We start from the raw sequence: 10,055 nt of genomic DNA, 5'->3' as shown, positions 1-10,055 counted from the left end.
ACAGCCAGAACTATACAGAGAAAAACCCTGTCTCGAAAAACAAAGAACAATAATTACACATGGCAGGAAAATATCACTTAGTTCTGTAATCTGAGCTTCTCTGGAGTCTTTTTTTTGTTTTGTTTTTGTTTTTGAAGACAGGGTTTCTCTGTTTAGCTCTGGCTGTCCTGTAGACCAGGTTGTCCTCGAACTCAGAAATCTGCCTGCCTCTGCTGCCCAAGTGCTGGGATTAAAGGTGTGTGCCACCATGCCTGGCTTTTTCTTCTTTCTTTCTTTCTTTCCTTCCTTCCTTCCTTCCTTCCTTCTTTCTTTCTTTCTTTCTTTCTTTCTTTCTTTCTTTCTTTCTTTCTTTCTTTCTTTCTTTCTTTCTCATTTGTTATGTAAGTGCATTGTAGTTGTCTTCAGACAGGCCAGAAGACAGCATCAGATCTCATTATGGTGGTTGTGAGCCATGTTGGGATTTGAACTCAGGACCTGGGAAATAACAGTCAGTGCTCTTAGCCACTGAGCCATTTCGCCTGCCCAAAGACCTGAGTTTCTTTCTTTCTTTTCTTTTATAATTAATTAATTAATTAATTAATTATATGTAAGTACACCATAGCTGTCCTCATACACTCCAGAAGAGGGAGTCAGATCTCATTTCAGATGGTTGTGAGCCACCATGTGGTTGCTGGGATTTGAACTCAGGACTTTAGGAAGAGCAGTGGGCACTCTTAACCGCTGAGCCATCTCACCAGCCCCAAGACCTGAGTTTCTTAAAGGGGTCATGGAACAGTCCCTGGCAGACAAGACTGATATGCTACACAGTTGCCAGTGGCAAATTGCTTGATGGGTTGAGGAAAAGTCCACAAACCTGGACACAGAACTAACTATTCACTGCTGAGGTGGTGTGAGCAGAGAAATAAAAATATGTTGTTTGTTTCCTTCATATGACTAGAAAACATCAGAAAAATCCCAGCTCCTGATAAGCTATTGTAAATGGAGTAGTAACTGCCTTGCATGCTATTATCTCTGGAGACATTGCCTTTAGTACCAGTCCTGCTTCGTCCTTTTTTGAGTCCTTGCATTAAGCCTTGCCTTCCTGTGAATTTTTGTATTCTCCTGTTCTCTTAAATTTGTGCTTATGCCAAATTGTGGGAGTGAGTTCTCGACACCCTGATGTGTGGATTTCAAGGATCAAACTCAGATCTGTAGGCTTGGCCAGAGGTACTGATAATCTGTCCCATTTCAAAGGCCCGACTTTATCTTTTTTTTCTTTTTTAAAAATTAAATTTATTAGAGGCAGGTGGATTTCTGAGTTCGAGGACAGCTTTGGTCTACAAAGCAAGTTTCAGGACAGCCAGATATACAAAGAAACCCTGTCTCAAAAAAAAAAAAAAAAAAAAAAAAAAAAACCAAAAATTATTTACATTCCAAATGTTGCCTCCCAAAGGCCCAACTTGAAAAGAATTTTTTTTGTTGTTTGTTTTTTGAGAAAAGAAAATTTTAAGTCCGGCATGGTGGCAGAAGCCTTTAATCCCAGCACTCGGGAGGCAGAGACAGGTGGACAGGGGTGTTGGGGCTGGAGAGATGGCTCAGTGGTTAAGAACATTTACTGCTCTTCCAAAGGTCCTGAGTTCAATTCCCAGCAACCACATAGTGTGGCTCACAACTTTTGTAACAGGATCAGATGCCCTCTTCTGGTGTGTCTGAAGACAGCTCTAGTGTACTTGTCATATATATAAAATAAATAAATAAAATCTTAAAAAACTATTACAGGGTCTCACTCTATTAAGGCTGGCTGGGAAAAGAGATGTTTGCCTGGTTTTGCTAGAGTGTTTTGTCTTATTTGTCTAAAAACTTATCTGTCAATATTTCTCGCACTTTATAGGTATGGGAAGGAGAATCAGTTCAAGGTCAAAATCTAATAGAGAAAGGGAATGAAAGAAAAATAAAGAAAAAAAGAGAGAGCCAGGTTTGCTTTTTTCTATTGCAAAGATTAAATTGAGGCCTCAGTCTTCACCTCTGAGCAGAACTCAGCTAGAAGTGCATTTCTGACCTCCAATCAGGTTACTTTATAATCCCAGCACTGGAAAGGCTGTGGCTGGAAGATTCCTGCCTTTGAGGGCAGCCTGGGCTACACAGAGACTTTTAAAAGCTAAACAAACAAACCCGTTATAGCTGGTACCTAGTTAAGAATACATTTAAAGGATTTATTTAGGGTGTAAGCTTGACAGTTTGGGACTATTTCTCCGAACAATCTAGGGACATTTATTTGTTTTATTTTGTTTTGTTTTTTTGAGACAGGATTTCTCTGTATAGCCCTGGCTGTCCTAGAACTCACTTTGTAAACCAGACTGGCCTATAATTCAGAAATCCACTTGCCTCTGCCCCCCAAGTCCTGGGATTAAAGGCATCTGCTAGGCTATCGAGGGACATTTATATACCACAGTTCAGGTATGGAATTGGGGGAGTGGAGTGTAAAGCCACAAGCCAGTTTTCTCCCTTCCACCTGAAGCAGTAGATTTCCTTGTCTAAGGGCAGACTTCTGGAAGAAGAGAAAGCTATCTTACCTTGGGATATGCCTAGTTAAAGTCAAGCCTGAACCTCATGGCAGGAATTTCTCTCTTACTGTATTTCCATTTCCTATAAAGTGATTATGATCACTAATGAGTCCGCAGTCAATGGCTAATCAAAATAAAGATGTAGGGAAAAAATCAAAGCTAATTTGATTTCTCTTTGGTCTTGAAGTTGGTTTGACACCTCTAGGATGTCACCTGGATGACCCGACTCGCTTCTGGAAACATTCGTTTTCGAGATACCTTTACTCCCATCTGATTAGAGATACTCTGACTCCCATCACTGAAAGAGATGGTGACCTGTAGATTTCAACACTCCTTTGACCTAAGAAAAAAGGGGAGGGAGCGCGGGCGGAATTTCAGGAAAGCCTAGGAAGGAGTGGACAGGAGAAGGGTCGAGAGGAGTCCGGCTCCGATTTGGGAAAATCCAGCTCGCATTTTGCCTCTCGCTCAGCGGTACAGGGTCCAGCAAAGGCTGTGCCCCAGCTACACTCCTAGAGGTCTGTACTGGGGAGACACCGCTGCTCTGGGGGGGGGCGAGGGCTGACCTGGCTGGGAGTACCCGCGCACTCCGCTCGTGGAACACTGCACTCTGCAACTGGTTTGTACAATCCCGGGGTCTGTATTCGCCCCTGGACGTCCTCTCCCTCCCTGGTCATGTACCTCTACCTGCCTCTTCTACGGGAACATTCGCGGAGCAGCTCCCCAACCCGGGTGCTCGGGCCCTGACCGTGCCGGATGGTAAGTGTCCATCCTAGGCCCGCCTGAACTCCTTGGCGCGTGCCGGAGCCTCAGGCTCCAAAGTTGCACGGACCAAGACCCGCTGGAAAGTTTGTCCAAGGATTGGTGCAGGCTTCTAGCAGGGGTGACCCGCGCTGCCCTGGGATCCAGAGGCAGTTTAGGGTGAGCTGGGGCGGCAGCAAAGAGCCGGGGAGTTGGGAGAGGGTACTACTCCGTGGCGGGACGGAGCTGGGGGGCGGATCTCGATCGGGCTAGGACTTTGCACGCCGCGATGCTTGGTGATGACTCGTGCGAGTCAACTCCGCGCCACGACCCCCTATCCCGGGCCGCTCCGGGTCTTTCGTGGCGGGTGACTAACAATGCTCGCGGGGGACCTTACAGCGCTCCCCAGAAAGTTTAGTTAGCCCTGGCTAGGATCGGTTCGCATGGGGACCTCCAGACTTGGCATCAACTGGAGATCCTGTAGGGGAAACGCATGTATGGCCTCTGGGAGGTCCCCAGACAGGAGTTCTTAGAAAGTCTGGGAGTCTGCCTGTAGGGAGGCGATAGCTTTTGCCAGCGAGGAGTGGGGAGCGCGAGCTGTCGGGTTCAGAAGTGTCTCACGCGTTTGAGACGTACCCCATCCTTCGCGGATGAACCCTAGAAAGGGGTTGCTGGGAGCCACTTCGGGAGTGCAGGGGACCTGGAGGTCTGGGAAAGGCTGGTCCGGAATTGGGAGGTTCAAGAAGAAGCAAGAAAGTAGGATATGTTGCCAGCGCCGAAACGCAAGTTTTTGGAATGCTACTGACTGGTTCTGGGATCCTGGAGAGGGGATTGAGGGCGTACGTGTGCTCGCAGCGGCAGAGTGAGTGCCTAAGACTTATCGTGCTGCACGTGAGCTCCGGGAGCTCGCGGTCCCTGCCTGGGCTGAAGAGACCACCGCCTACTCCGCGGGGTAGGGAAGCAAATCTTCCTTTTTCCGGAGGGGTGTGCTCGCCTATGATTATTCCAGCGCTGGGTTGGTAAAGGCATAGAGATCTCCGTGAGTTTCAGGGCAGCTAGGGCTGCATGGTGAGACCAGTCTGAAAAAGCAACTTCCCCTTTCTCTTACTCTCTCCTTCACCTCCAGTGTTCGCCCATTAATCCACAGGAATGAGTCAGGAAAGAAGTGTCCGGCTCCAGTTGCCCTTTGGGAACTGAACTGGGTACGTTTCTGACCCACTAAAATTAATGTGACTTTAAGAAAGACTTAATGCTGGAGCAGCGATAAGGATTCCCTGACTCAGCCGGGCGTGGTGGCGCACGCCTTTAATCCTAGCACTCGGGAGGCAGAGTCAGGCGGATTTCTGAGTTCGAAGCCAGCCTGGTGTACAGAGTGAGTTCCAGGACAGCTAGGGCTACACAGAGAAACCCTGTCTCGAAAAAACAAAACAAAACCCAAAAAAAACAAACAAACAAAAAGGATTCCCTGTCTTCCCCACCCCCACAACTCTTTCCAAGTGAACCAACCATCCTGAGCTGAGCGGCTACTGAGGAATTTGCAATGACTTTCCAGACCTTGGGACTACCACGACAGGATTGGTTTGGGGTGGAGTTGTGCGCTCACGCCGGATGATTGGACGAGGGGGCGCCATAAAGCAGCCCTTCCCCTCAGGTATTGGTTTCTTTTCTTTTCTCTTTTTTCTCTTCTCTTCTCCTTTCTTTTCTTTTCTGTCTTCCTTTTTTGTTTTTTTTTTTTCGAGACACGGTTTCTCTGTATAGTCCTGGAACTCACTTTGTAGACCAGACTGGCCTCGAACTCAGAAATCCTCTTGCCTCTGCCTCCCGAGTGCTGGGATTAAAGGAGTGCCCTACCACGCCCGGCAGGTATTGGTTTCTTGAGGCAAAAACAATTTGGAGAGTATATTTAGATTCAGTTACACACAACTGAATATAGTTAATTAGGTATTTATGGGTATAGTGAAGCTTAATGCTTCCAGACCAGCCGCTAATAATTAAAAAGAATCTCAGATGCTACAGTTTATGGCTTCCTGGGTTTTGATGTCTGTTTTAAAGAATTTATGTGTGGTAAGGTGTCACTCTATTCCAGACTGACTTGACCTTTACTGGCAGAAGCTGGTCTCGAACTTATGACTCCTCCTGAATATTGGGATTACAGATATGCACCCTCCACTGCTGTTGCCTCTGGTCCTCGCGGTGATACTCCTGCCTTGCTCAGCCGGTGTTCTTGGCTGTGAGTGCAGATCTTCATTGATCATATAGGGCATTGCCCTGGTCTTCATATCCCCAATTAAGCATTTTGAATTGGGGTCTTTTTAAAAATAAACATTTGGAGGAATAGGATTTATTTAGGGTCTTTAGTAGGCTGGACTAAATGACTGTAGAACTCAACATTTTAATGAGTTAACTATTGCTCTCAGATTCCCTGCTTCCGCTGAAGGGGTGGGTCAGAGGTTGGAGACACCCTCCTCACCCTTTGTCTCTTCCTTATCTACCTTCTTCCCCTCCCCCACCTTCTGGACACATCCTTCCTGCCTCCTTCATTTCTTTTCCCCCTTGTCCTTAAGAAAAAAAAAATTTTTTTTTAAACCTGTATGTCTTTTGATTCTCCTTCCCCTACCTGACCTCAGTTCTCTTCTGTTGTCTTTAACTCCTTACATTCTTGTGAATTCTTGGCTTTGCTCAGTCGTTTGGATTTCTATCTTTTCACCTTATAAAATGTATAAGATACTGTTCCTTAGCCTCTTCCTGTTCTTCCTTAAACCGCCTGGCTTTTGGAAGAGACTTTTAACCTCTTTTTTTCCCCTGTTCTCTTCCATTTTGGTTCTCTTTGCGTCCCCCACCCGACCCTGCCCCCGTGGGGTGTCCGGGGGTGTTTTACATATGGAAGGAGGCAGCTTTCAGCTGCATTTCCCTGAGCAGCCTCTCCGAGCGCCCCAGGCTTTCACACTTCCTGAGATAGCCTCCCCCCCCCCCCCCTTCAATGTAGAATCTAGTTGTGGGGAAATCCAGCCCAGTGTCAACTTTTTTCAGAAAATGCTTTTAATAAGTCTTATATTAGTCTTAGTGTTTGGTTTGGTTTGGTTGGTCCAGGGGAAAAGCCTTTATGGTCTCTGGGCCTGAAATCAGTTTGCGTGTAGCTTTAGGCATGCAAATGACACTTTAGCACCGGCGGCAGCTGGAAGGATTGCAGTGTTATTTCAAATTGATGTTTGGGCTCAATGGTTACTTAAGAAAGTGCAGCAGCCATTGCCTGCTCAGGGGACTTCCAGAGGTAAGCAAGAGAAGAGATTTTCGAGGGAGAGGAAATTCCCCGATGGTGCCATCAATACTGTAATTCACGGCCTACTGGTATTGTTAGGAAGCTAGCCTTTCATTTTTTTTAGGTAAGGAGAATAAATACTTTTATTTTTTTTTTTATTTTGTTTTTGAAGACAGGGTTTCTCTGTGTAGCTCTGGCTACCCTGGAACTTGCTCTGTAGACCAGGCTGGCCTTGAACTCATGAGGTCCACCTGCCTCTGCCTCACCCCCACTACCCTCAGTGTCAACTCTGACTAGTTTTATTTTCATTTTCCTCCCTGGACAATAAGGACTCAATAGGATCCTGTCAGTTAATTACACATGGCTCCCCCTCCTGGGCCTTGCTAGATATATCTATTAAGATGGGTACCAGGTATTTTCTTATATCTGTATTGCAGAGATACCCGGATATATTCAGATATATTCTAGGTTAGAGTAAGTAAAACATTTAGAAGTACTTTTTTTTTGTTTTGTTTTGTTTTGTTTTTTGTTTTTTGAGACAGGGTTTCTCTGTGTAGCCCTGGCTGTCCTGGAACTCACTTTGTAGACCAGTCTGGCCTTGAACTCAGAAATCCACCTGCCTCTGCCTCCCAAGTGCTGGGATCAAAGGTGTGCGCCACCACTGCCCAGCTTATTATTTTCTTATTTAATTACTCATTTACTGATGTAGAGAATTGAACCTAGGGCTTCAGACATGAGAGGTAAGCTCTCTACCACGGAGCTGCATCCCCAGCCCCTTTTCCTGTCATCGTGAGACAGGGGTCTCTGGCTGGGTCTGCCTCAGCAGCTCAGGTACTTGGGATTACAGGCCTGTACTGCTAAGCCTGAATCAAACTGAGTTTTCCCAAAACTACCTCAGACTAGTTTCTATCCCTCAACCTCCAAGTGCCTGAAGACAGCCTTGAACACGACCCTCCAGTTTTCACCTTACAAGTAGTGGAATTATTGGCATCTATCACCCACCATGGCACTTTTCCTTACTATTTAGTTTGGTTTGGGGACAGGCTCTTTTATGTAGCCTGGACTGTCCTAGAAGTAGCTTTGAACTCTGCTTGCTGACTGATAGTAGACCAGGTTTCACACTTGTGAGTCTGTCTGCTGTGTAGGCTGACCTTGAGTCTTCCTCCGGGTTACTTCCGGTTACTTGTTTGGGTTACCAGTGTCCACCACATCTGGCTTCTTCTTGAACTTTGTTTTGAGATAGTCCTGGCTGGTTTGGAGCTTGCTTTGTAGTCTAAGCTTGTTTGGAACTCACCAATCTTATTGTCTGTGCCTCTGGAGTGCTGGGATTAAGGGTCTATGGCACCCTCTCCAGCTGGGCTTTTAATTTATTTAGTTTTATGAATTTAGCCTATAAATTTATTTAAAAAAAAAACGATTTATTTATTTATTTCACGTATGTGAGTACAGTATCACTGCCTTCAGACACACCAGAAGAGAGTGAGCCACCATGTCATTGCTGGGAATTGAACTCAGGACCTCTGGAAGAGAAGCCAATGCTCTTAACCACTGAGCCATCTCTCCAGCCCTATAAATTATTTTTTATATTGAGACAAGAGTTTCCCTTGCTGTCCTGGAATGGCCTTAGAGCCTCTGCTCTGGTTAAAGCAGAGATGCTGGGATTAAAGACTTGTGCCGCCACACCTGGCTCAATGTTTATAAAATTAAAAGTTAATTTTAGGGCACCTTTGATAATTAATCCATATTATAGACTCATTTAATACTATTTACATTATATCCTCCCCCCCCCCCTTTTTTTTTGGTCCTCCCCATAGTTTTCAAAAAGAATCTATCCCTTGGGACACCTTAGTTTATCACAAGAGGTTACATTGTATCTGTGCCTGCATAGTAATAAAGTTCAAGGGGCCCTTGGTTTCTTCTGATTGTCTCTGAAGCTTGCCTGCCTGTTTTAGTCACTTTCTTTCCGTATAGATGGGATTTTAGGGGTCACTGACCTCTTTCAAGACCTCCTTTTAAAAAAGGGGTGGGGGGACTGTTCAGTTGTGAAAAGACCTGCTCTTCGAATCCTCCGTCACCTTCTCATTTCTTTGGTATTTCTGTTTCCTTTGCCACGTCTATGTTTTGGATGCTAAATCATGAGCGGTAATTTAACTACACTTTGAGTTTCTTTGAGTTTGCACTTCAGTTTAAAAAAAAAAAAAACAGAATTGACAAATCAATTTGTAAACTACTTTTAAAAGCAGATCCCAGGGCAACCTCTGGCTTATCCAGAATACTGGCCCACATACATGAATTTAAATTTTCTTTCCAGTACCAAGATTATATGCTTCTATAAGTTTTTAGCTCTACCATCGTGATAGATTAAAAAAAAAAAAAACATACCTTGATGGTGTTACAATGAGAGATTGAAATGGATGTCAGTTCTTAATGGAAACAGTTATTAAAATCATTCTTGGTTTTCTGAAGATAGTTCTGGAACTGTATCTGAGGATGTGAGTGACCTCAGCATGTATAAACCTATGGCGCTGGAGTTACAGCGCCCCCTATGTGGGTACAGGGACGCACAGGTTGCCTGCAAGATGCCTGCAATGCTGTAAAGTTCATTGTAAATAAAGCTCTGTGGTTTCTCTTCTCTTCTCTTCTCTTCTCTTCTCTTCTCTTCTCTTCTCTTCTCTTCTCTTCTCTTCTCTTCTCTTGTTTTTCGAGACAGGGTTTCTCTATAGTCCTGGCTGTCCTGGAACTCACTCTGTAGACCAGACTGGTCTCAAACTCAGAAATCCACCAGATTCTGTCTCCCAAGTGCTGGGATTAAAGGTGTGTTGCCACCACTGCCCGGCCTTTGGTTTCCTTTTTTTTGTTGTTGTTTTTTGTTTTGTTTTTTTTAAAGATTTATTCATTTATTATATGTAAGTACACTGTAGCTGTCTTCAGACACACCAGAAGAGGGAATCAGATCTTGTTACAGATGGTTGTGAGCCACCATGTGGTTGCTGGGATTTGAACTAAGGACCTTTGGAAGAGCAGTCGGGGGCTCTTACCTGCTGAGCCATCTCACCAGACCCTGTGGTTTCCTTTTTAAATTTTTTTTAAATTAAGATTTTTCTCTGAGATGGGGTTTCTCTGTGTAGCCCTGGTTGTCCTGGAACTCTGTAGACCAGGCTGGCCTTGAATTCAGAGATCCACCTGCCTCTGCCTCTAAATCGCTGGGATCAAAGGAGGAGTGCGCCATCACCACCATGCAAAAATTTGTGTTTTTGTGTATGGGTGTTTGACTGTATGTTTGTCTGTGCACCAAGTGTGCATGCCTGGTGCCTAAGGAGCCAAGAAGAGGGCAGCAGATGGCCTGGAACTGAAGTTACAGTTGTGAATCGCCATGTACATGCTGGGAATTGAGCCCAGGTCTACTGTAAAAGCAGGCAACAGCCTTAATTTCAAGCCACGGGTCTAGGTTCCCTTTTATTTGAGACAGGATCTCGTGTAGCCCAGACTGGCCTCAGATTCACTATGTAGCTATG

General features: G+C 45.2%; 1 protein-coding gene and 1 long non-coding RNA gene across 4 annotated transcripts in view; one reads left to right on the top strand and one right to left on the bottom strand.

Annotated features, from left to right (window-relative positions):
* Gm51805 overlaps nucleotides 1-10,055 on the bottom strand; it is a 44,974-nt gene that overhangs the window by 20,173 nt on the left and 14,746 nt on the right. The gene's annotated exons all lie outside the window — the stretch shown is intronic.
* Nucleotides 3,002-10,055, top strand: part of Tet1 (tet methylcytosine dioxygenase 1) — an 82,900-nt gene continuing 75,846 nt past the window's right edge. Inside the window, exon 1 of one of the 3 annotated variants that reach the window (XR_003948738.1) lies at nucleotides 3,002-3,299. The gene's annotated coding sequence lies outside the window, so the exon portion shown is untranslated. The remainder of the gene's footprint in view (nucleotides 3,300-10,055) is intronic. The other 2 variants (XM_006513867.4, NM_001253857.2) reach the window with 2 other exon arrangements.

Source organism: Mus musculus, chromosome 10, assembly GCF_000001635.26.
Source record: "Mus musculus strain C57BL/6J chromosome 10, GRCm38.p6 C57BL/6J".
NCBI lineage: Eukaryota > Metazoa > Chordata > Mammalia > Rodentia > Muridae > Mus > Mus musculus.
Note: the sequence above shows the minus strand (reverse complement) of the source record. Positions and strands in the feature narration are given on the sequence as shown.